This window comes from Mercenaria mercenaria, chromosome 5, assembly GCF_021730395.1.
Source record: "Mercenaria mercenaria strain notata chromosome 5, MADL_Memer_1, whole genome shotgun sequence".
NCBI classification, from domain to species: domain Eukaryota; kingdom Metazoa; phylum Mollusca; class Bivalvia; order Venerida; family Veneridae; genus Mercenaria; species Mercenaria mercenaria.
Genome location: NC_069365.1, coordinates 187,817 through 213,378, shown reverse-complemented (window position 1 = coordinate 213,378; position 25,562 = coordinate 187,817). Strand labels below are relative to the sequence as shown.

The 25,562-nt window shown below is 37.5% G+C and overlaps 1 pseudogene; it reads left to right on the top strand.

Annotated features, from left to right (window-relative positions):
• The first annotated feature begins 499 nt into the window (after positions 1-499).
• The window catches only part of LOC123556266 (transformation/transcription domain-associated protein-like), a 140,709-nt pseudogene continuing 115,646 nt past the window's right edge, over positions 500-25,562 (top strand).

Below are 25,562 nucleotides of genomic sequence, written 5' to 3'. Positions count from 1 at the left end.
ATTGTCTTTTTGTCTTGTGTGTTTGACATCTTATCTCGTGCATGCATATAATCTCCTGCGCATAACAATTTATCTCTTCACTTGAATAATGCACAGACGGGCTGGAAAACCGCTTAGTATATGATTAAAATTATGTCAGTATGACATCATTCTCAACATCCGTCTGTTTAATTTTTGTTGCACCACATTGGGAAAATGCTACTTGCTCAGTGTGATGATTTTTGTGAGCACAACCTTTATCTAACCCCCTCAGTCAAGTGTGACATTTACCTTACAGATAGAGGTCTTATGGTTGCTCGCGAGAATCGATCTCACTGAGTAAAGCATAAAGTATTTTCAAAATATACGACGAAGTAATGATCCGGACAAAAATTAGCCGGACAGATGGACGGACGCACGCACGCTTGCATGCACTCGTGCATGAATATTTTCCTGTATCTATATGACATGAAAAATTGTGTTATTTAAAAGTCAAATCGTGTCACTGTTGGACTCACCGATGGACTGTTCAGGATGCGGGGTGGATGGGGGTCAGGTAAGTGGGGATAGAGTAGCAATATTTCGTTGGGGACAGACAAATATATCACAAACTATTCATTACTTTCACCACTTTTTATCGCAAATTTGATTAATACAATCGTATTTCGTTATTCCCGAAGACCAAACTTGATACGACGTTTCTTTTTCTTTTGATATTTTTTTGTTGGTGGGGGGAGGGGCGGAGTGGGGGGGTGGGGGTAGGAGTGGTGGTAATGTTCAGATAGGCGAAATAACTGAATGGCACAGCGGCTCACTTTTTATATATTGTAATTTATTATTTAGTAATTCCATTTTTATCATTCTGGAAGCGGGTTTCGTTTATAGTAGTATAGTAATGAGACTGCGGAAGAAAAAGATATGTTACCTGCGGAAAAGTCTTCCTGTAAGACATTGTCTTTATCACTACACTTGATTGAATCTGTTATGTCACATGTTCGTGTGATCTCACTGTAGTCATGAGGTTCTTCTTTTGTTTGTTTGTCTTGAGTTTTTCAGCAGTATTTCAGTTATGTTAGGGAGCGCAATTGAGCAAACCAGTCTTCATGGATTCTGTACCAGTACAAACATGTTCTCCGCTAAGTAACTGGCAACTTCCCCTCATGAATCAAAGGTGGAGGACGAATGATTTCAGACACTGTCTTTTATCATATCGTCACGGAGAACGTACGCCTCGCTCAGGGCTCGAACTCACGAACCCGCGATCCGCAGATCTGCGCACTACTGAGCGAAGCGGGCGGGCTCGAGATCCTTCTTTAACGTTCTTCAGCTTTTACATTCTTCAGCTATTAAAATTTTCAAACAATTTTTCTTTCATAAAAAAATGAAAAATTGGTATATTTTTGAATGACTGATTGCCTACATGACGGCATATTTTTGCAAGATTAAACAAGATCTGGAAACAGAATTGTTATAAAATTCATTCATGAAATATTTTTATTATAAAACAATTAAGAATTGAGAAAAATGAAGTACATTAATTAAATTTTACAGGGGAATATTCAGTGCATACATGCCTTTTTAAGTATATAGAATATTCTTATGAAACCATATCCGCTTTGTATGAAAGAACGCACTTTGACGTCACTTTTTGTTCGTCGGATAGGGAACAAAATCAGTGATTAAAAAGAATACTAGAAGGTAAAAGTTCTCAGTTTTTTGACATTTTATTAAACATAATTTTATCTTGAATATATAAAATTTTGGCAAAAATATTTCGAGCCGTTTTCCCGTTAATTAAACGAGTGTGCGATTTTTTCAATAAAACTAAAATTTTGAGAAAGTCGTTTTTCTTCATTTTATCCATCGTTTTGAAAACAAAAGTGACAAATACTATCCAGCGCCGTAGACCTTTGTATAACACACATAAAGATGTAAATTTCATTGCCGTAAATTGAAAAATAAACAAACGAGAGAAAATAAACCGATTTTTTATCGCTTTTTAACGTGGCGCCAAAACAGACGTTCATGGTAATGTTTGCGACGTCATAGCTAAAAAGTTTCACTAATAACCAAGAAAACAGTTACACATTCATGCCGGGGATAACATCTACTTTAATATGATATCAAAATCATATGCGGGTTGTAAAAAAATTACAAAGTGCTATTCCACCTTAAGTTTTATGTTTAGGTCAGCTTTTCTCCTAAACTATCAAAGGTATTGCTTTGAAACTTGGAACACTTGTTCACAATCAATAGCTGACCCTGTACAGCAAGAAACATAACTCCATCTTGCTTTTTGCAAGAATTATGGCCCCTTTTGGACTTAGAAAATCAGATTTCTTGGTTAAGTTTTATGTTTATGTCAGCTTTTCTCATAAACTATCAAAGCTATTTCTTTAAAACTTGTAACACTTGTTCACCATCATAAGCTGACCATGTACATCAAGGGACATAACTCCATCCTGCTTTTTGCAAGAATTATGGCCCTCTTTGGACTTAGAAAATCATGGGTAAGATAATTTTTCTATTATACAAAAAAAATCAGATGAGCTCAGCACCCGCAAGGCTGTGCTCTTGTTAGAATGAACAAGCAGTCTGATTCTGTGGGATGCTGGTTGAATTTTGCCGAGAAGTCATAATGCATTGGACTGACTCTTCACTTGTAAGGCAGAATGTTGCCATAATAATATAGCTGTTTGTATGAAGTTGGTGCAATAGAATCAGGGGCTCAAAGGTTTATTTCTCAGGCAAATGTTCTTCATGAAGATAGGCTATCTGAAGACATTCTCTTTTGATTCTTGTGTAGAAGTTGTCATTTGTATATGTAGAATGGGGGTATTATTGATGAAGAGTTCTGGCTAGGTTAAGTTACAGATGTAATACTGCTAAAACAAGCATTTAACCTAACATGTGATGATGACATTTCTTGTCAGGATGATTCTGTAGTAGTAAGAACTGAAAAATACATAGGAATTTGTTGTTATTTCAGGCAACAATAGAACATTGTAAGCTGGTGGTAGATTTGGCAGAGGTGATAATCAAGTGGTAAAATACAGAGAATTAAGGAGAACAGTGATCCAGCTGATGTAAGTGTTTATGTTTATTAACATATTGTTCCTAGCCATTTAACATAGTTCCTGTTTATATAAAGTGTTCCTGTTGATTTTGCTCTGTAGGCGATTTTAGCATTCTCCCCTTTTTAGCTCACTGAGCACAAGTGCTCCCGGTGAGCTATTGTGATCGCTCACCCTCTGACTTCCATTTAAACAACATCTCCTCCTAAACCACCAAGCCAATTTTGATGAAACTTTACAGGGATATTCCTTGGCTGATCTTCTTTAAAAATTATTCAAGGAATTTAATTCCTCACAAAACTCTTGTTGCCATCACAACCAAAAGGAAAAACTTTAAAAATCTTCTTGTCCAAAACGGCAAGGCTTAGAGCTTTGATATTTGGCATATGACATCATCTAATGGTCCTCTATGAAGACTGTTTAAATTATGCCCCTGGGATCCCAAGTTTTACATAGAAATTATATAGGTAAAAACTTCAAAAATCTTCTTGTCGGAAACTGCAAAACCTAGGCTTTTGATATTTGGTATTTTGCATTGCATAGAGGTCTTGTAGCAAGATTATACAAAGTATGCCCCTGAGATGAAAAAAGGCCCCACCCAGGGGTTCAAAAGTTTTACATGGACTTATGTAGGAAAAAACTTTAAATCTTCTTGTCTTAAAGTTGATTGGTATGTAGCATTGCCTGTGGTTCTGTAACAAGATCATTCAAATATGACCCTGGTGTGAAAAGAGGTCCTGCCCTGAGGTCACTTGTTAGTCCCCTACTGGATGAAAATCAGTTTTGGGGACTATCAGAATGCGCTTTTCTGTCCGTTTGTGTGTTCATCCATACACAATTTTGTGTCTGGTTCATAACCCTGTCATCCTTATGTCAAGGTCACACTTTGCAGTCAAATTTTAACATGGCATGAACAGGATCTGTTTTGTGTCCAGTCCATAACTCTGTTATTCATAGAGGGATTTTAATATCCCTTGGCACAAACGTTTCCAATGATGAGTCGATGTGTCGTGGGCAAATCTGGGAGCCTTGGCTTAAAGGTCAGTGTCACAATCTGAGGTCAACAGGGCTTTTTTACTGTCCATTCCACAACTCTGACATCGATGAAGGGATTTTAATATTACTTGGCACAAGTAATCAGACGATGTGTCATGCACAACTTTTAGACCCCTAGCTCAAAAGTCATGGTCACACTTTGCAGTCAAATGTAAAGATGGCATGAACAGGGTCTGTTTCGTGTCCGTTCCATAACTCTGTCATTCATGTTTCTAATGATGAGTCAACATGTCATGCGCAAATCCCTGACACTAGACTCAAAGGTCAAGGTCACAATTGGGGGTCAAAGGTCAACTGGGATTTTCCTGTACGGTCCATAGCTCTGCCATTCATGAAGGGATTTTAGTATTACTTGACACAAATGTTCCCCATGATGAGATGAGATGTCATGGGCTACAACTCGAACCCCTAGCTCAAGGTCAGTTTTGGAGGTCAAATGTCAATAGAGTTTTTTCCTGTCCGGCCCATAACTCTGCCATTCATGAAGGGATTTCAATATTACTTTGCATAAATGTTCACCATGATGAGACGACATGTCTTGCACAACTCCCAGAACCCTAGCTTAAATGTCAAGGTCACACTTTGAGATCAAAGGTCAATAGGAATTTTTTTGCCGTTTGGCCTATTTCCTTTCTTAAGCTATATTACTATATAGGGGTTAAAACTTACTGCATATTTGATGTTTCCTATCTTTTGACTGGATGGACCTAATGGTTTCTTTAAATTTCTTTCAAATTAATTCTGTTGTTCAGAGTAATAGCTGGTGATTTCATTTCAGTTGTAGAAAGATTAAGGATGCAGTCTTCTAAACACTGAAACACAACTTGTATGGGCATAATATTTTGGTTCCTTTCAAAAACTGGCCAGATCCCATCATGGGTTCCAGAGTTATGTCCCCTTAAAGGACCAGAATTTACCATTTTTGGGTTGTGAACATGATCGAGACCACATTTTGTGATCAACATTAATCAGACTTGCACAAAATTTGTATTGGTATAATATTTTGGTTCCTTTTGAAAACTGGCAAGATACCATCATGGGTTACAGAGTTATGGTCCCTTTAAGTGCCAAAATTGGCTATTTTTGGCTTGTGAACATGATAGAGACAACATTTTGCAATCAGCTATCATCAGACTTGCACAAAACTTGTATTGGCGTAGTATCTCAGTTCCTTCAAAAACTGGCCAGACCCGTCATGAGTTTCAGAGTTATGGCCCCTTAAAGGTCCAAAATTTGCTATTTTGCATTTTGCAGTCATATAGAGACTTCATTTACGGTTCGATTTAATACAAACTTGCAAAATATCTTCAACAAAATAAATCTTGGATTCCATGATGAATCTATCAGATCCATTCATAGGTTCTGGAGTTACGGCCCCTGATTGACCCCTGAAAGAGCCAAAATTTGATAATTTTTACCTTGTGAACACGTTAGAAGTGTCATTTTATGTTTGATTTTAAAGGGAAAGGCAACGTTGTTCTTATTTTAATTTCGTCTGCTGGGATTTCTTAAATCATTTAACGAAGTGAAAGAATTTTCAAAATTGGAGTAAAAATGAGAAAGTTATGAGCATTTAAATATTTGGTCAAATTGGTGGCCATTTTGTTTCCATGGCAACAAAAAACAAATAGCGGATTTATTATATATCTAAAATACACATTTGAACTGTATATACTTATTTCTGTAGAATAATTTCTCTGCTTTTTTCAGCTTTAATGGAAGAAATTACCATGCTTTACACCTTACACTCAAAAAACTTGAAAAATAATCTATTTAAAAGGTTATATGCTAAATAAAGAATTCAGCGGTGTGTAAATGACGTCATAAACACACCAAAATGGCTGCCTCCATGATCAGCCATTTTCTTAAAATTCAAACTGCCATATCTTTTTCAATAGTGGTCCGATTTTAAAAATTCTTCCAGCGTTATGAAAGGCTTGAGGACGGCTTTCATATAAAATCAACTTACTGTCAGGTTTTACTTACCCTTTAATCATACTTACACACAACTTAAGTCACAATAAGATCTCTGTTCCTTACGAAAACTGGCAAGATTCCATTATGTGTTCTAGAGTTACTGCCCCTGAATGCGGCAAAATTTTCTGTTTTGGCCCTTTCGGACATATAGAGGTTTCATTTATGCTTTGATTTTATACAAACTTGCACAGAATGATTATCATGATAATCTCTAGGCCTGGATTCAAACTGGGTCATGTCTGGTCGAAAACTAGGTCATCAGATCAGATCAAAGGAAAAGTTTGTTAACAACCTAGAAGTCACATTTATGATTCTATCTTCTTGAAACTTGGTCAAAATGTTTATCTTCATCATACATGCCATAATTTTTCAGAACGTTTCCGGGATTCTGAGTTAAAATTTCCAGGATTTTTACCTTTTGTCCGGGACATACACCGTGACATTGGTATTCGTTTGTTTCATGCATAAATATCATAATGTTACATGTAGTTTCCTGAGACAAACATTGTTAATTCGCTTGTATTAATTTGCTGCAAATGTCGTCTAGCTTTCTAAGGGAGGTAAATACATGTACAGTACGGGTAAAACACATCTATAGTTCGGCACGTGAATTTATTGCATTCCCGAAGTGAACAGAATTCGGAGACTTATTATATACGAAGAATCAACCTGGTCATCGTGATTTAGATTCTAGCTAATTTGGTATCATTCTAAAGCTTAAACATTTATCTAATGATTAAATTGAATCCTTAAAGGAATAAAATAAATCTTGTAGATAAAATCGACAATATAAAATATTTGGGGTCGGGTCAATTTCCATGGGTCTGTCGGCAAAGGCATTCAACATTTTAATTTAGAATATGTGTGACAATCGATCTAGATCTTAAATGATTACAACCTTTTAAAATAATTATCGTTTAATTGACTGTTTTCAACAATCTCTTCCATAAAGGCTACATGTAGCTTTACCGCCAACGTGCTAAAAACAACGGGATTTACGACTATTGTTCCTAATTTAAGTATCATAAAACAGTTATTGATTGCATAATCCTGTCAGTTCTTAATCAGGGTCATCATAATAAGTGACTGTAACTTAATCAGTGTCATCAAAAGATCTTCGCATGATCAAAGCAGGCTTAATCAACACGTGTCCCGCTCGAGGGCATGAAACTGATTAGGAATAAACAATGTGACACCGTAGACTGTTTAATGTGTAAAATTCAACTTATAGACAAAAAACAAGTTTTTTAGGAATTATTTTTATTTGTTCCTGTATTATTATTTTTCCGGGACATTTCAAGACTGTCTGGGACACCGGGACGAGTATGTAATTTCCGGGACAATCCGGGACATATCACATGTATGATCTTCATGATATCTAGGCCAGGTTTGAAACTGGGTCATATGGGGTCAGAAAGTAGGTCATAAGGTCAAATCAAAGGAAAAGCTTGTTAACATTCTTCGGGCCACATTTATGATCCTATCTTCATGCAATTTGGTCAGAATGTTTTATCTTGATGATTCTTAGGCCAAGTTTGAAACTTGGTCATATGGGGTCAAAAAAAAAGGTCACCCAGTCAAATCAAAGGAAAAGCTTGCTAACACTCTTGTTCATTTGATGTGCATGAAACTTGGTCAGAATGTTTGTCTGCATGGAATATCATAGGAATTTTTATCTGGGTCATGTGGGGTCAAAAACTAGGTCGCCAGGTCAAATCAAAGAATAAGCTTGTTTACATCCTAGGGAGCACAATTTTTTATTCTATCTTCGTAAAATTTGGTCAGAATGTTTGTTCTCATGAATTCTTGGACAATTTTCAAAACTGGGTCATGTTGGGTCAGAAACTAGGTCACTAGGTCAAATCATAGGAAAAGCTTGTAAACACTCGCCACTTTTTAGCTCACCTGTCACAAAGTGACAAGGTGAGCTTTTGTGATCGCGCGGTGTCCGTCGTCCGTGCGTGCGTGCGTGCGTCCGTCCGTCCGTAAACTTTTGCTTGTGACCACTCTAGAGGTCACATTTTTCATGGGATCTTTATGAAAGTTGGTCAGAATGTTCATCTTGATGATATCTAGGTCAAGTTCGAAACTGGGTCACGTGCCTTCAAAAACTAGGTCAGTAGGTCTAAAAATAGAAAAACCTTGTGACCTCTCTAGAGGCCATATATTTCACAAGATCTTCATGAAAATTGGTCAGAACGTTCATCTTGATGATATCTAGGTCAAGTTTGAAACTGGGTCACGTGCCGTCAAAAACTAGGTCAGTAGATCAAATAATAGAAAAACCTTGTGACCTCTCTAAAGGCCACATTTTTCATGGGATCTGTGTGAAAGTTGATCTGAATGTTCATCTTGATAATATCTAGGTCAAATTCGAAAGTGGGTCACGTGCGGTCAAAAACTAGGTCAGTAGGTCTAAAAATATAAAAAACCTTGTGACCTCTCTAGAGGCCATATATTTCATGAGATCTTCATGAAAATTGGTCAGAATGTTCACCTTGATGATATCTAGGTCAAGTTGGAAACTGGGTTACGTGCGGTCAAAAACTAGGTCAGTAGGTCAAATAATAGAAACACCTTGTGACCTCTCTAGAGGCCATATTTTTCATGGGATCTGTATGAAAGTTGGTCTGAATGTTCATCTTGATGATATCTAGGTCACTTTCGAAAGTGGGTCACGTGCCATCAAAAACTAGGTCAGTAGGTCAGATAATAGAAAAACCTTGTGACCTCTCTAAAGGCCATATTTTTCATGGAATCTGTATGAAAGTTGGTCTGAATGTTTATCTTGATGATATCTAGGTCAAGTTTGAAACAGGGTCATGTGCGGTCAAAAACTAGGTCAGTAGGTCTAAAAATAGAAAAACCTTGTGACCTCTCTAGAGGCCATACTTGTGAATGTATCTCCATAAAAATTGGTCAGAATGTTCACCTTGATGATATCTAGGTGAAGTTTGAAACTGGGTCATGTGCCTTAAAAAACTAGGTCAGTAGGTCAAATAATAAAAAAACCTTGTGACCTCTCTAGAGGCCATACTTTTCATGGGATCTGTATGAAAGTTGGTCTGAATGTTCATCTTGATGATACCTAGGTCAAGTTTGAAACTGGGTCAACTGTGGTCAAAAACTAGGTCAGTATGTCTAAAATTATTAAAATCTTTTGACCTCTCTAGAGGCCATATTTTTCAATGGATCTTCATGAAAATTGATCTGAATGTTCACCTTGATGATATCTAGGTCAGTTTCGAAACTGGGTCACGTGCGGTCAAAAACTAGGCCAGTAGGTATAAAAATAGAAAAACCTTGTGACCTCTCTAGAGGCCATATTTTTCATGAGATCTTCATGAAAATTAGTGAGAATGTTCACCTTGATGATATCTAGGTAAAATTCATAACAGGGTCACGTACCTTCGAAAACTAGGTCAATAGGTCAAATAATAGTAAAACCTTGTGACCTCTCTAGAGACCATATTTTTCAATGGATCTTCTTGAAAATTGGTCTGAATTTTTATCTTGATAATATCTAGGTCAAGTTCAAAACTGGGTCACATGAGCTCAAAAACTAGGTCACTATGTCAAATAATAGAAAAAACGATGTCATACTCAAAACTGGGTCATGTGGGAAGAGGTGAGCGATTCAGGACCATCATGGTCCTCTTGTTTATCAATCTTCCTGAAACTTTGTCGGAATGTTTGTTTTCATGAAATTTTGGACAAGTTCATGGGTGATGTGGGGGATAAAATAGGTAACTAGGTCAAATCAAAGAAAACATTTGTTTACACTCAAGAGGCCAGATTTTTTTGGTCCAATCTTAATGAAAATTGGTCAGAATATTTGTCTCACTGAAATCACATGGTAAAACATGTTTCCACTGTTATGGTATGTTACACAGGTGAGCGACCTAGGGCCACCTTGGCCCTCTTGTTTTAAGATAGAGCCTTTAAATTTGGATGACATGTACAATTTATCACACCGATGTTAAAACTGATTTTCAGTGACCATGAATGTGACCCACTAACTTACTTTCTTAATATTTTAGCATCAGTTTGATATTTGAAACATGTAGCTCATATTACTCAGGTGAGCAATCCAGGGTCATCATGACCCTCTTGTTTAATATGTAAAACTATATCTGTACTATTAGTGTTTTTTACACCAGGTATTAAATTTTTCTTGAATGTGTTACAGGGATCAGGTGATGCCACTCCAGGGTCTATGAAAAGGGCTAGCTCAGTTGACCCACCAGGCGAGGTGAAAAAGGCTAGATACTCTTCTGGTGCCGTAGGAATCCCAGGTCCAGCCATTAAGTGGACAGAGAGTGGTAAACCTATAGTGAAACAGTACTGTAATGGGGTTGTGAATTTCCTGCTGAAGGTAACCTGCCAGGTAACATAGTTTATGATATATTACCTGAAGGTAGCCTGCCAGGTAACATAGTTCGTGATATATTACCTGAAGGTAGCCTGCCAGGTAACATAGTTCGTGATATATATTACCTGAAGGTAGCCTGCCAGGTAACATAGTTTGTGGTATATATTACCTGAAGGCAGGCTGCCAGGTAACATAGCTCGTGATATATATTACCTGAAGGTAGCCTGCCAGGTAACATAGTTCGTGATATATATTACCTGAAAGTAGCCTGCCAGGTAACATAGCTCGTGATATATTACCTGAAGGTAGCCTGCCAGGTAACATAGTTCGTGATATATATTACCTGAAAGTAGCCTGCCAGGTAACATAGTTTATGATATATTACCTCAAGGTAGCCTGCCAGGTAACATAGTTCGTGATATATTAGGCCATGCCAAATTGATATGTCGTTCGTCGGAACTACCGCATCAATAATTTCATTTCCGAGAAAAAAAAATAAAAATTACCCGCCCGCACGTACATAAAAATCTCCGAAATTTTTTTTTTTTTTTTCGATTACGCGGTCCGGAATAATAACGGCAAAACAGGTTTTATCGCTGTTTTAATGCGTCAAAGTGATATTGATCGGATTTCATGCGTCCGTGATACATGTAGCTTATGATCCAAACTCAAAAAGTCAGGAATTATGGTGTTGTTCATCATTTGTTTTAAATCTGGAGTGTCTGTGCTAGTGCCACACATGGCCTTCGATGTGCCGGTAGGTAATGAAATAGGCACATTCTACTTTTGTTCAATACAGTGAAAAGAACGAAGCCCGACTTGTAAGACGTGCACGGGGATGCAGTTAAAAATATTTGAAAATATTGTTCATATATAAAGTTTTCAAACCATTTGTTATCAGTTGTTTAATTCAGCATGTTAGATCTAGAGCCCAAAGCTGAGGCCAACTACTATCTTAAAAAAATATTTGTTCACAGATCCTGACCGACCTACCACATTGTCTCGGCCCAAATCTTTTTGAACGTAACTTCTTTAGTACAGCAGTCAGATATTCTATCAAAACGCATTTAGTCAATTTAAAAATTGTTTAGCTTTTCAAATAAGTAGTGTTGATATGAAAATAATTTGTAACCCCAGTTTTGCCTGTTTGTACACATGACGCCAGGATATATTTAAAATTGGCTGTAAATTGATTGAACGAAAGAAACTGAAAAAAACAGACTTCCCCAACTCTAAATTTCTAGTTCAGTCAAAGCACAACAAACAACACTTTTAAGGGTGGCCATATTGGGATCATTCTTTGTCCGTCTGTTATTATTTTTGCCTGAAATGAATCTCTACCACAAAAGCTTAAGCTAGCCTGATCATGATCTGTTAAGAAATTATTCCAAAGGGATTCGAGCAATGTCGAAGCATCTGTATGCCCAACTCCGTTTGGTCTCACTGGTCAAGTGGTTTATTACTTCCCCTCACCTCTATGGGTTGGAGTTCCACTAGGGGCACAAATTTGTTCATGTGTCAAAGCCATCTAACTGTGTTTCAGAAGAAATGTTATTCCACACAATCATGTGCCTGTTTTGTCTTAAATATTCCTCATCCTGTGCCATTAAATAGGCATGTCTTCAGATTAATGTAGAAAAATCTAAATTAAAAATAAGACACCTATTCCTTAGTAATTAAAATTACAAAATAAAAAAATAAAGTGATTCAGTGAGTTTTGGCATGAATTTATTTGCAAAATCATTCATGTAGTCTTTAAAACATATAGAAAAGCTATGTACTGTGTTACCCACACTGTAAATGTTTGATTTCTGTGTTATTTCTAAAGAAATGTTAACTTTATATATAATCATAACCGCCTCCTCAAGGGTTCAAGCTGGGAAAAAAAATAAAAAACGCCCGCTTGCTCCATGTAAAATCTACCCGCCTCTGAAAAAATCAAAATTGAGAAAAAAAAAATAAAATAAAAATTTTGCTCGCCCGCTCCTATTTTTTTTGAAAATTTTCCGAAGAACTATTAATCAATTTGGTATGGCCCTACCAAGATTTTAGATCAAGTCAGATATGGTCCCGCCCTTGGGGTCATCTGGTTTACATAGACTTATAAAGGAAAATCTTTGAAAATCTTCTTGTCCAAAACAACAGGTCCTAGGGCTTTGATATTTAGTATGTAACAGCATCTAGTGGTCCGCTACCAAGATTATTCAAATTATCTCCCTAGTGTCAAATATGGCCCCACCCTGGGGGTCACATGGTTTATATAGACTTATATAGGGAAAATCTTTGAAAATCTTCTTATCCAAAACCACAAAGCCTAGGGCTTTGATATTTGGTATATAGCATCGTCTAGTGGGCCTCTACAAAGACTGTTCAAATTCTGAGCTAAGGGATAATGTGAACTTTATCTAATGATAACAAATCATCATTTACATTTGTATATCAAAATTAAGAACCTAGATGCCTGTATACCAAAGTTCATTTGTCTGCTCAGTCCATCATTTCAATCTACTCATTTTTCTTGCAACTAGCAGACCTTTTTTTACTGAGATTGAAACAATTCTTTTTCAGTCCTTTGCTCTTCATGACTGGCTTAGGCACAGAACGAGAAAGAGAAGATTGGAATAAACCACAGCTGTTGAAGATTCTACAAGCCCTTCAGGCTATAGATAAAGAGGGAGAGGTCAAGGAGAGATCATGCAAGGAAAAGTCAAGTTGCGGCAGACATAGAGGCCATGGATACAGATGACACATAGGTAAGAGGTTAAGGTATAGGTCCATGTTTTGGAGAAAAAAAGTTCAAATGTTATCAAATCATAGAAAGAAAGCATGGTTTTTCATGAAAATATAACAGCATATAAAACATTTATATTATTGTACAAAACCATTGTCAATTTATTCATATATGTTTTGAATTCTGGAAAGGGACTACATGAAGGGGCCACACTTCTGAACAGTCCAGCACCATTTTTAAAAAGCTGTTACATGTCTTCGTTTTGATGCATTTGCAACATCGTGCGAGTGTTTAAACTTTATATAACTAGGTAAAACATCGTTTTGACAATTGTTTACATTTATTTCTTTACAAATGGCATTCTTATTTAAAGGGGGACAACTCATTTAGAATATTTTAAGTATCCAACTCCGTGGGACAGAACAGTAAACATGTATTGGACAGATAAGTTGTGTGTCAAGATGCTGTTCATTCGCTAAAAAAATCTGTTGTTTTGTGATATACTGCTAAACCTTGATGATGGATATGTGAGCAGGGCAGCGGGAAGAATTAAAAGCTATAGGGGTCAATGGTTTATATTGACTTGTACAGGGAAAAACTTTGAAAATCTTCTTGTCCTAAACCACAAGGCCTAGGGCTTTGATATTTTGTATGTAGCATCATCTAATGGTCCTCTACCAAGATTGTTCAACTTCCCTAGGGTCAGATATGGGTCCTTGGGGGTCACATGGTTTATATAGACTTATAGAGGGAAAACTTTGAAAATCTTGTACAAAACCACATGGCCTAGAGCTTTGATATTTGGTATGTAGCATTGTGTAGTAGTCCTTTACCAAGATTGCTCAAATATCCCCTTGGGTTAAAACTGGCCCCATCCCGGGGGAAAATAACAAAACAAAACACAAACAAATATACTTATTGCCTACCTGTAATTATTTAGTAGAAATTTTAACTGTTCAAGCAAGCAACTCAGGTGAGCGATACAGGGCCATCATGGCCCTATTATTCGTTGCATTTTTTCTTATTCGAATTATATCACAAATAATTTAGAACTTCATTTGTACTGCACAAGATTACAAGATTATTTAGATATAGAATATCAAATATTGTATGGGGCCCCCATGTTCAAGTGGTTAAGGCCACTGATTATTTGTCCCTCTAGTTCAATACACTGCTTGGGGTGAAGAATTTTTCATTTGTGGAAGCCATCCAGTGGATCTACCCAGGTGCTCACCTGTGCCTGTAATGATGGATGGACTGATACCTTTTCCTCCACCATCAAATTCTGAATTGCCACCTTATGACAAACTTTTATTGATGTGGCGTAAAACCCAACAAAGTAATCCAACAATGAAATACTGCTGATAGGGAAATTGCTCTCAAGTATGATATGCATTATATTTAATATTTAATTTCTGATTTAATATTGAAGATAACTCGTGTAGCTTTTAAGCAGTAATATCTATTCAGGTGAGTGAGGTAGCAGGCTCGCCGGGAGAGGTGCTGTCGAGATGTGTGGCACTGTTGAAAATGGCCTTGAGACAGGATGTATGGCTTGGTTTGATAAACTGTAGAAAGTCAGCAGCCAGATTTCAACAGCATATGTACAGCCTTAGAGTTATTGTGCTTCCTTCTAACTATACTGGTAAGTTAACCTTTACCCTGCTGAATTTCTATCTTTCAATTTAAACAATACCATTTTAAAACTGTTAAAAGGGTGCTTACCAAAAAGATACTGACTGAATGGCAAACAGTACAGATTGTGATCAGACTACAGAATCAGTTGTGTCCAGTGTGAAAATGACTACAGCTTTTCTGTTTGGGAAATTTTGTTCTGTCTTGTTTGACTGCATTGAGTACTGTGAAATCATTAATATTTGTTGGGCACTAATTATGTCACCCACCACACAGTGGTGTGGGAGACATATTGATTTACTCCAGTCTGTCTGTGTGTCTGTCTGTCACAAAGCTTGTCCGCACTCTTAAGTCAAACATTTCTCATCCGATTTTCACCAAACTTAAACAAAATGTGTTTGACCATAATGTTCAATGCAGGATCAGTACATAGATTTGAAAACTTGTTTTTATAGACCGAAATGATGAGAATACTAACACCACTAAAGTTTTCACATCATGGAAAACATTTCCAGTCAGTAACTTTAGAACCACTTGGCCCAGAATGTTGAAACTTCATAGGATGATTGGACATGCAGAGTAGATGACCCCTATTGATTTTGGGATCACTCTATCAAAGGTCGAGGTCACAGGGTGATAAACATAGAAAACTCTTTTCAGTCAATAACTTGAGAACCACTTGACCCAGAATATTGAAACTTCATAAGGAGACAGGACTTACGTAGTAGATGACCCCTATTGTTTTTGGGGTCATTCTATTAAGGGTCAAGGTCGCAGTGGACAGAACATGGAAATCCATTTCCAGTCAATAACTTGAGAACCATTTGACCCAGAACCTTCAAGTCCCATAAGGTCATAAGAAGCCATTGCAGTCTGAAGTAGAACTGTCATAGTGAGATACTGCAGTCAGTACAATGTTGAATTTGAGTGATTTGGTCGAAGTTGCTTTAATGATTTATGATAGTTTGTGACTTAAGCAGAAATTTTTTCACACGTAATTACTATAAAATCATTGATACTAGTGGGGACTAATTTCTGTGGTAATCATGGTTGCAGCATTCCTTGAAATGTAATCCCACTGATTGACCAAAGCTCTCTTATTAGCTCACCTGAGCACAAAGTTTTCAAAGTGAGCTTATGTGATTGCCCTGTGTCCGCTGTTGTCGTCCGTCGTTATCTGTCGTCAACAATTTGACTGTTAGCACTCCAGAGGTCACAATTTTTGCCCAATCTTAATGAAACTTGGTCAGAATGTTATCTTTAATTAAATCTTGTTCCAGTTTGATATTGGGTCATCTGGGATAAAGAATTAGGTCACAAGGTCAAATCAAAGGAATAGCTTGTAAACACTCTAGAGGCCACATTTGTTACAGTATCTTCATGAATCATATTCAGAATGTTATTCTTGATGATCATCAGGTCAAGACTGAATCTAGGTGATGTGTGGGTCAGAACCTAAGTCACCAGGTCAAATGAAAGGAAAAGCTAGTTAACACTCTAGAGGCCACATTTATGACTATATCTGAATGAAACTTGGTCAGAATGTTAATCTTGGTGATTTTTAGGTCAAGTTCAAATCTGGGTCAGGTGGGGTCAAAAATAAGGTCACCAGGTCAAATCAAAGTAATAGCTAGTTAACACTGTAGAGGTGAAAATAAATAGAAATATAAAAGAAAAAACGCTGGAAAGACTGCTGTACAAACACGTCCATTTTAACGTGGCTGTTTAAACGTCACCAAACTGTCATATTTTTTATTAATTACCCAGATTATACAACATAAAGGTGTGAACTGATACACAGTGGTCAATGACGACCCCTGACAGGTAACATTTGTTTGCGATATCATGTTCACTGTAAATTGTAATTAATACCGTTTATTGCAGTATCACTTATATAATCATAAACAATTAGAATCACATCACACCTCAGCGCAAGAAGTTGATAACTGCATTGACTTAAAGAAGGACTAGTCAGTATGCCAAATGCCAATTAGCTACTTAACCGCAAATTGCAGTACGCACAAAATATTTTTGCATAAAAAGGATCTACAACATGTACCTTCATAGAAACTGCATGATGCAATTTTGTCATCATTAAGCATTTTGAAATATCCAAGATGGCCACCAAAAATGCATAATTGACTTATCTCTAAATTATGGAGGATTTGGACAGGATTATTGTGCCCCCCCATGAGTGGTGGGGGCATATAGATTTGGTCTTGTCCGTGCGTCCGTCCGTCTGTCCGTGCGTGCGTCCGTCCGTCCGTCCGAAGTTCGTGACACTCCTAGCTCAAAAAGTATTTGATATAAATTCATGAAACCTTGCATGAGTCTTTATCATGATATGAACTTGCGCACCTCCTATTTTTCGTCTGGCTCCGCCCCCTATTTTTAGAGTTATGGCCCCTGAAATAGTCAAAAATGCACATTTTCACCTTGTGACACTCCTAGCTCAAAAAGTATTTCATATAAATTGATGAAACCTTGCATGAGTCTTTATCATGATATGAACTTGCGCACCTCCTATTTTTCATCTGGCTCCGCCCACTATTTTTAGAGTTATGGCCCCTGAAATAGTCAAAAATGCATATTTTCACCTTGTGACACGCCTAGCTCAAAAACTATTTGATATAGATTCATGAAACCTTGCATGTTTATTAATCATGATATGAACTTGCGCACCTCCTATTTTTCATTTGGGTCCGCCCCCTATTTTCAGAGTTATGGCCCCTGAAATAGTCAAAAATGCACATTTTCACCTTGTGACACGCCTAGCTCAAAAAGTATTTCATATAAATTGATGAAACCTTGCATGTGTATTAATCATGATAAGAACTTGCGCACTTCCTGTTTTTCTTTGGGTCTGCCCCCTATTTTTAGAGTTATTGCCCCTGAAATAGTCAAAAATGCACATTTTCACCGTGTGACGCGCCTAGCTGAAAAAGTATTTGATATAGATTCATGAAACCTTGCATGTGTATTAATCATGATAAGAACTTGCGCACTTCCTGTTTTTCTTTGGGTCTGCCCCCTATTTTTAGAGTTATGGCCCCTGAAATAGTCAAAAATGCACATTTTCACCTTGTGACACCCCTAGCTAAAAAAGTATTTCATATAAATTGATGAAACCTTGCATGAGTCTATATCAAGATATGAACTTGCGTACCTCCTATTTTTCGTCTGGCTATGCCCCCTATTTTTAGAGTTATGGCCCCTGAAATAGTCAAAAATGCACATTTTCACCTTGTGACGCGCCTAGCTCAAAAAGTATTTAATATAAATGGTTGAAAAATTGCATAAGTCTTTATCATGATATAAACTTGCACACCTCTAATTTTTTGGCAGGTTCCACCCCTATTTTTAAAGTTATGGCCCCTGAAATAGTAAAAAAATGCACTTTTTCACCTAATTATGTGCCTAGCTCAAAAAGTATTAGATGTAAGTTCAGGAAACCTTGCAGGAGTCTTTATCATGATGTGGCCTTACACACTTGGCATTCTTCTTGAGAATCTTACTCTTATTACAGAGTTACGGCCCTTGAAATAGCCAGAATAGTGGATTTTTTGTTTGTGATGCTCATAGCTCAAAAAGTATAGGGCCTAGAATAATGAACCCTTTTCATAAAATGTTTGTTGAGGCTATACCCCATTAAGACTGCAAACATTTGAATTATTGCCCCTTATTTGTGACTAATGTACCTGTGGGGGGCACACCCTGTGTCCTACAGACACATTCTAGTTAATGTATATATTAATTTTGTTGCTAGAGGTAACTAGATAAACACTAAATTTATATGAAAAAGGAAGAAAATCATATGAACAAAATCCAAAATGGCTGTCAGAATGGCCGCCACAACGGAAAATCCCTATACTTTGCATTAGACACACTGAATGTGCAGGTTTTCCTACTGTAAATGAGTACCTTTGATAGTTAGAAATGTTTAAAACACTTTTAATTTTTCTTCAGTAATTTTATAACAAAGCGGTGGATAAAATAAATGTTCTTATTGAACACAAAACATATACAAGAATATCCCATGGGATGGTATGATTTGTGACCAGTTTGCTTTATCAATGAATAACTGTAAGAATACACTCAAGGATTTTAAAACGCCCCATCTTTGCATTTGTAAAATTTGATTCAAGAAGATAATCTTAATGCAGATGCATAATAAAGGTATAATGGTGGAAATTTGTCTGTTCTAAACAAAGCTTGACTACTGTTCATGAAGCTCATATTCGGATAAGTTTTATTCGGATATTGGTTGCCGTCGCTGTATAGGAATGGCAAATATCTTTTCGTCTATACATTGTTAAAACATAAAAAAATGACCAGTTTGTCAATTGGTAAAAAGGGTTAATTATGTCTCCCCCCTCCCCCCCCCCCCCCCCTCTGGGGGAGACCTATTGTTTTTGCCCTGTCCATCCATCCGCCCATCCATCTGTACATCACACTTCATTTCCGAGCAATAACTGGAGAACCATTTGACCTAGAACCTTCAAACTTCATAGGGTTGTAGGGCTGCTGGAGTAGGTGACCCCTATTGTTTTTGGGGTCACTCTGTCAAAGGTCAAGGTCACAGGGGCCTGAACATTGAAAACCATTTACGATCAATAACTTGAGTACCACTTGACCCAGAATGTTGAAACTTAATAGGATGATTGGTCATGTAGAGTAGATGACCCCTATTGCTTTTGGGGTCACTGCGTCAAAGGTCAAGGTCACAGGGGCCTGAACATGGAAAACCATTTCCGATCAATAACTTGAGTACCACTTGACCCAGAATGTTGAAACTTCATAGGATGATTGGTCATGAAGAGTAGATGACCCCTATTGTTTTTGGGGTCACTCCGTCAAAGGTCAAGGTCACAGGGGCCTGAACATTGAAAACCATTTCCGATCAATAATTTCAGAACCTCTTGATCCAGAATGTTGAAACTTCATAGGATGATTGAACATGCAGAGTAGATGACCCCTATCGATTTTGAGGTCACTCTGTTAAAGGTCAAGGTCACAGGAGCCTGAACATGGAAAACAATTTCCGATCAATAACTTGAGAACCACTTGACCCAGAATGTTGAAACTTAATAGGATGATTGGACATGCAGAGTAGATGACCCCTATTTATTTTGAGGTCACTTGATCAAAGGTCAAGGTCACAGGAGCCTGAAAAGTGACTTGAGAACCACTAGGCCAATAGTGTTGAAATTTAGCGGGATGATTGGACATGCCAAGTAGATGATCCCTATTGCAGCCAACCATCAGTGTCTCTTTGACTTTCGCTCCTGACCCCTATTGACTTCTTGCCTATAGGACTTTGCATTTGGGGAGACATGTGCTTTTTTAGCTCACCTGTCACATAGTGACAAGGTGAGCTTTTGTGATCACACAGCGTCCGTCGTCCATGCGTTCGTCCAAGCGTGCGTGCGTACGTCCGTAAACTTTTGCTTGTGACCACTCTAGAGGTCACATTTTTTGTGGGATCTTTATGAAAGTCGGTCAGAATGTTCATCTTGATGATATCTAGGTCAAGTTCGAAACTGGGTCACGTGCCTTCAAAAACTAGGTCAGTAGGTCTAAAAATAGAAAACCTTGTGACCTCTCTAGAGGCCATATATTTCAGAAGATCTTCATGAAAATTGGTCAGAACGTTCACCTTGATGATATCTAGGTCGAGTTCGAAACTGGATCATGTGCCATCAAAAACTAGGTCAGTAGGTCAAATAATAGAAAAACCTTGTGACATCTCTAAAGGCATTATTTTTCATGGGATCTGTATGAAAGTTGGTCTGAATGTTCGTCTTGATGATATCTAGGTCAAGTTCGAAACTTGGTCACGTGCGGTCAAAAACTAGGTCAGTAGGTCTAAAAATAGAAAAACCTTGTGACCTCTCTAGAGGCCATATATTTCATGAGATCTTCATGAAAATTGGTCAGAATGTTCACCTTGATGATATCTAGGTCAAGTTCGAAAGTGGGTCACGTGCCATTAAAAACTAGGTCAGTAGGTCAAATAATAGAAAAACCTTGTGACCTCTAGAGGCCATATTTTTCATGGGATCTGTATGAAAGTTGGTCTGAATGTTCATCTTGATGATATCTAGGTCAAGTTCGAAAATAGGTCACGTGCCATCAAAAACTAGGTCAGTAGGTCAAATAATAGAAAAACCTTGTGACCTCTCTAAAGGCCATATTTTTCATGGGATCTGTATGAAAGTTGGTCTGAATGTTCATCTTGATGATGTCTAGGTCAAGTTTGAAACAGGGTCATGTGCAGTCAAAAACTTGGTCAGTAGGTCTTAAAATAGAAAAACCTTGTGACCTCTCTAGAGGCCATACTTGTGAATGGATCTCCATAAAAATTGGTCAGAATGTTCATCTTGATGATATCTAGGTCAAGTTCGAAAGTGGGTCACGTGCCTTCAAAAAGAAGGTCAGTAGGTAAAATAATGAAAAAACGTTGTGACCTCTCTAGAGGCCATACCCTTGAATGGATCTTCATGAAAATTGGTCAGAATGTTCACCTTGATAATATGTAGGTCAAGTTTGAAACTGGGTCACGTGCCGTAAAAAACTAGGTCAGGTCAAATAATAAAAAAACCTTGTGACATCTCTAGAGGCCAAACTTTTCATGGGATCTGTATGAAAGTTGGTCTGAATGTTCATCTTGATAATATCTAGGTCAAGTTTGAAACTGGGTCAACTGCGGTCAAAAACTAGGTCAGTAGGTCTAAAATTATTAAAATCTTTTGACCTCTCTAGAGGCCATATTTTTCAATGGATCTTCATGAAAATTGATCTGAATGTTCACCTTGATGATATCTAGGTCAGTTTCGAAACTGGGTCACGTGCGGTCAAAAACTAGGCCAGTAGGTATAAAAATAGAAAAACCTTGTGACCTCTCTAGAGGCCATATTTTTCATGAGATCTTCATGGAAATTAGTGAGAATATTCACCTTGATGATATCTAGGTAAAGTTCAAAACAGGGTCACGTACCTTCGAAAACTAGGTCAATAGGTCAAATAATAGAAAAACCTTGTGACCTCTCTAGAGACCATATTTTTCAATGGATCTTCATGAAAATTGGTCAGAATTTTTATCTTGATAATATCTAAGTCAAGTTCAAAACTGGGTCACATGAGCTCAAAAACTTGGTCACTATGTCATATAATAGAAAAAACGACGTCATACTCAAAACTGGGTCATGTGGGAAGAGGTGAGCGATTCAGGACCATCATGGTCCTCTTGTTACAAAAGCAGTTTCTAGTTAATTTTTATGTTGCAACACGCCAAAGTAGGTGACGTTGACATAATGTAAAACGCTAGCATAGTGGTGTTAAACAAGAAAACATAAAGCTTCAGCCTGTCCAATATAATTTAGGTGACTCTCCAGTACCGATCGAGGTGGTTGGTGATTAATATTTTCAATTTATAGTGTTTTAGTAAAAGATTTTGAAAAGCTCCGTTTTTAGGAACATTTAATTTTTATAAATGCGCGCTGTGAATTTTGTATAAGGTGAGTTATAGAACAATCTACACTTGCATAGGCGGCACCAGTCAGGTTTCAAGTATCACACAATATCGGATCAGATTAAATGACTGATAATAGACAAATATAAAAATATTTCAATACATCTTGCCATATATGGATGAATGTCATCTCAATGTTACTGTATTAAATAAACTTACCTTTACACTGTCTTGGTATTAGAACACTATTATTCAAATATGTTATATCCAGTTTGACTTTCAAAAAAGCTAATGGAGGACTGAAATTGAGCACTTCAAATTTCGAAGTCACTGACATAATCACTAGAATAATCATCTGCATCATTGAATATTTCACCAATAGCCTTCGTCCATCTGGCAGGTACAGAATATTGTGCAGGCAATGAGAGCTACAAAACAATACCGCGGGGATAATTTAAATGATTATTCTAATGCACAATCACAACAGAAAAGTGGGGGAGTGTGTTGTCTTCTGGGATTGTCGTCAGCACAAGCCTCTTCGAGTTTGGACCATTGCTCCATAAAAAACCTGGTGGCATCAAAAGTTGAAGGATCTGGGTCCAAAGCACTCCTCCATATACGTGCCTGTATGTGTGCTCCTTTGACATTCTCATAGAAAGAGTCTGATATAGGTGAGAATGGTTATAGTCTGTGCATTTTTGGAATGGTTTTCTTTCCCATTTTTGATACCCAAAATGTCGTACCTGATTTACTTTCAGCTCTTTTTTTACCCTAACAGGCTGCAATATAACAGCTTCTTCAAAAATCTTGTTCATATTTGCATCAACATATCCACTTTTGTCCAGATTGGCAACAGCTGTCTTTCCAATGCCACTTAGCATGGAAGCATAATCGTATTTAGACAGACAGAGCATGAGCAGCTAATACACAGGGCATAATAGTTGAATATTTTTTGTACCTTACATGTAGCTATCATCCACTGTAGCACTAGTTCCTTCAATCAGTATATTCTACTCCCCGTGGCCTGTGTTTATTCAGGACTGTATAATATGTCTGTGATGTGTCATGGTATTTAGTTTACGATTAACAAGGTTCATCTGATAGACAAGGTCATGAGGCTACCTGCAGGCTTCAGTCACAAGGTGACAAACACAGGCTCCTTAAAGATTTAAATGAAAGTTGTCATTGATAGAGTAGATTTAAGGACTAGCAAGTAGGAGAGTTGATGTCATAATTTCACACCAGTTGGTGTGTGACCAGAATTTTTGACAGTGACATGTGATGCCATATCCAGATTTGTTGGGTAACTTTTATACACTAAAGGGGCCTCCGTGGCCGAGTGGTTAAGCTCTTTGTCCCTCATTGATGTGTGTTTGAGCCTCACTATGGGCGTTGAATTTTTAGCTCACCTGAGGACGAAGTGCTCAAAGGTGAGCTTTTATGATCACCCTGTGTCTGTTGTCTGTCGTTGTCGGTGTTGGCGTCAACAATTTGACTGTTAACACTCTAGAGGTCACAATTTTGAGCCAATCTTGATGAAACTTCGTCAGAATGTTACCCTCAATAAAATCTTGGACGAGTTCGATATTGGGTCATCTGGGTCACCAGGTCAGATCAAGGGAAAAGCTTGTTAACACTCTAGAGGTCACAATTTTGGCCCAGTCTTAATAAAGCTTGGTCAGAATGTAACCTTCAATAAAATCTTGGATGAGTTTGACATTGGGTCATCTGGGGTGAAAAATTAGGTTACAAGGTCAAATCAAAGGAAAAGCTTGTTAACACTCTAGAGGTCACAATTTTGGTCCAATCTTAATGAAAACTTGGTCAGAATGTTACCCTCAATAAAGTCTTGGACAAATTTGATATTGGGTCATCTTGGTTCAAAAACTAGGTCACCAGGTCAAATTAAAGGAAAAGCTTGTTAACACTGTAGAGGCCACATTTATGACTGTATCTTCATGAAACTTGGTCAGAATGTTAATCTTGATGATCTCAAGGTCCACTTTGAATGTGGGTCATGTAGGCTCAAAAACTAGGTCACCAGGTCAAATCAAAGGAAAAACTTGTTTACACTGTAGAGGCCTCATTTATGACCATATCTTAATGAAACTTGGTCAGAATATTAATCTTGAGGCTTTATAGGTTTAATTCAAATCTGGGTCAGGTGAGGTCAAAAACTAGGTCACTAGGTCAATCGAAGGAAAAGCTTGTTAACACAAGGCCACATTTAAGACTGTATCTTCATGAAACTTAGAATGTTAATGTTGATGATCTGTAGGTTAAATTCAAACCTGGGTCATGTCGAGTCAAAAACTAGGTCATCGGGTCAGATCAAAGGAAAAGCTTGTTAACATTGTAGAGGCCACATTTAAGACTGTATTTTCATGAAACTTGGTCAGAATGGTAATCTTGATGATCTCAAGGTCCAGATTGAATCTGGGTTATGTAGGATCAAAAACTAGGTCACCAGGTCAAATCAAAGGAAAGCAAGTTTACACTGTAGAGGCCACATTTATGACCATATCTTGATGAAACTTGGGCAGAATGTTAATCTTGATGATCTATAGGTCATGTTTAGATCTTGGTCAGGTGGGATGAAAGATTAGACTACCAGGTCATATCAAAGGAAAAGCTTGTTAACAGTGTAGAGGCCACATTTATGACTATATCTTTATGAAACTTGGTCAGAATGGTAATCTTGATGATCTCAAGGTCCTGTTTGAATCTGGGTCATGTCTGGTCAAAAACTAGGTCACCAGGTCAAATCAAAGGAAAAGCTAGTTTACACTTTAGAAGCCACATTTATGACCATATCTTAATGAAACTTGGTCAGAATGTTAATCTTGATGATCTTTAGGTCAGTAGGTCAGGTGAGCAATACAGGGCCTTCATGGCCCTCTTGTTCTTGTAAGGATGGCTTACGGATGGTCGTTGGTTCTACCCAAAACCTGCTTGTGATGAAATAATGCATGGAGGGGCATCTGGGGTCTTCCCCATCATCAAAGCTGGAAAGTCGTCATATGACCTATAATTGTGTCGGTGCGATGTTAAACCCAACAAAATAAATAAATAAATTTTAAAGGATTTTTCATGCTCTCTACTGATGCAGGAAACTGTGTTCAGCAGACAATAGTGGATATTGTAGCAACATGTAAGACTATAAGGATCCTATATGACTGCCTGTGTAAGACAGGATTTCCAAAATCGGAGGGACAGCATGGAATGGAAAACAGGACACTACTTCATAATATGATGTCAATATGCCCA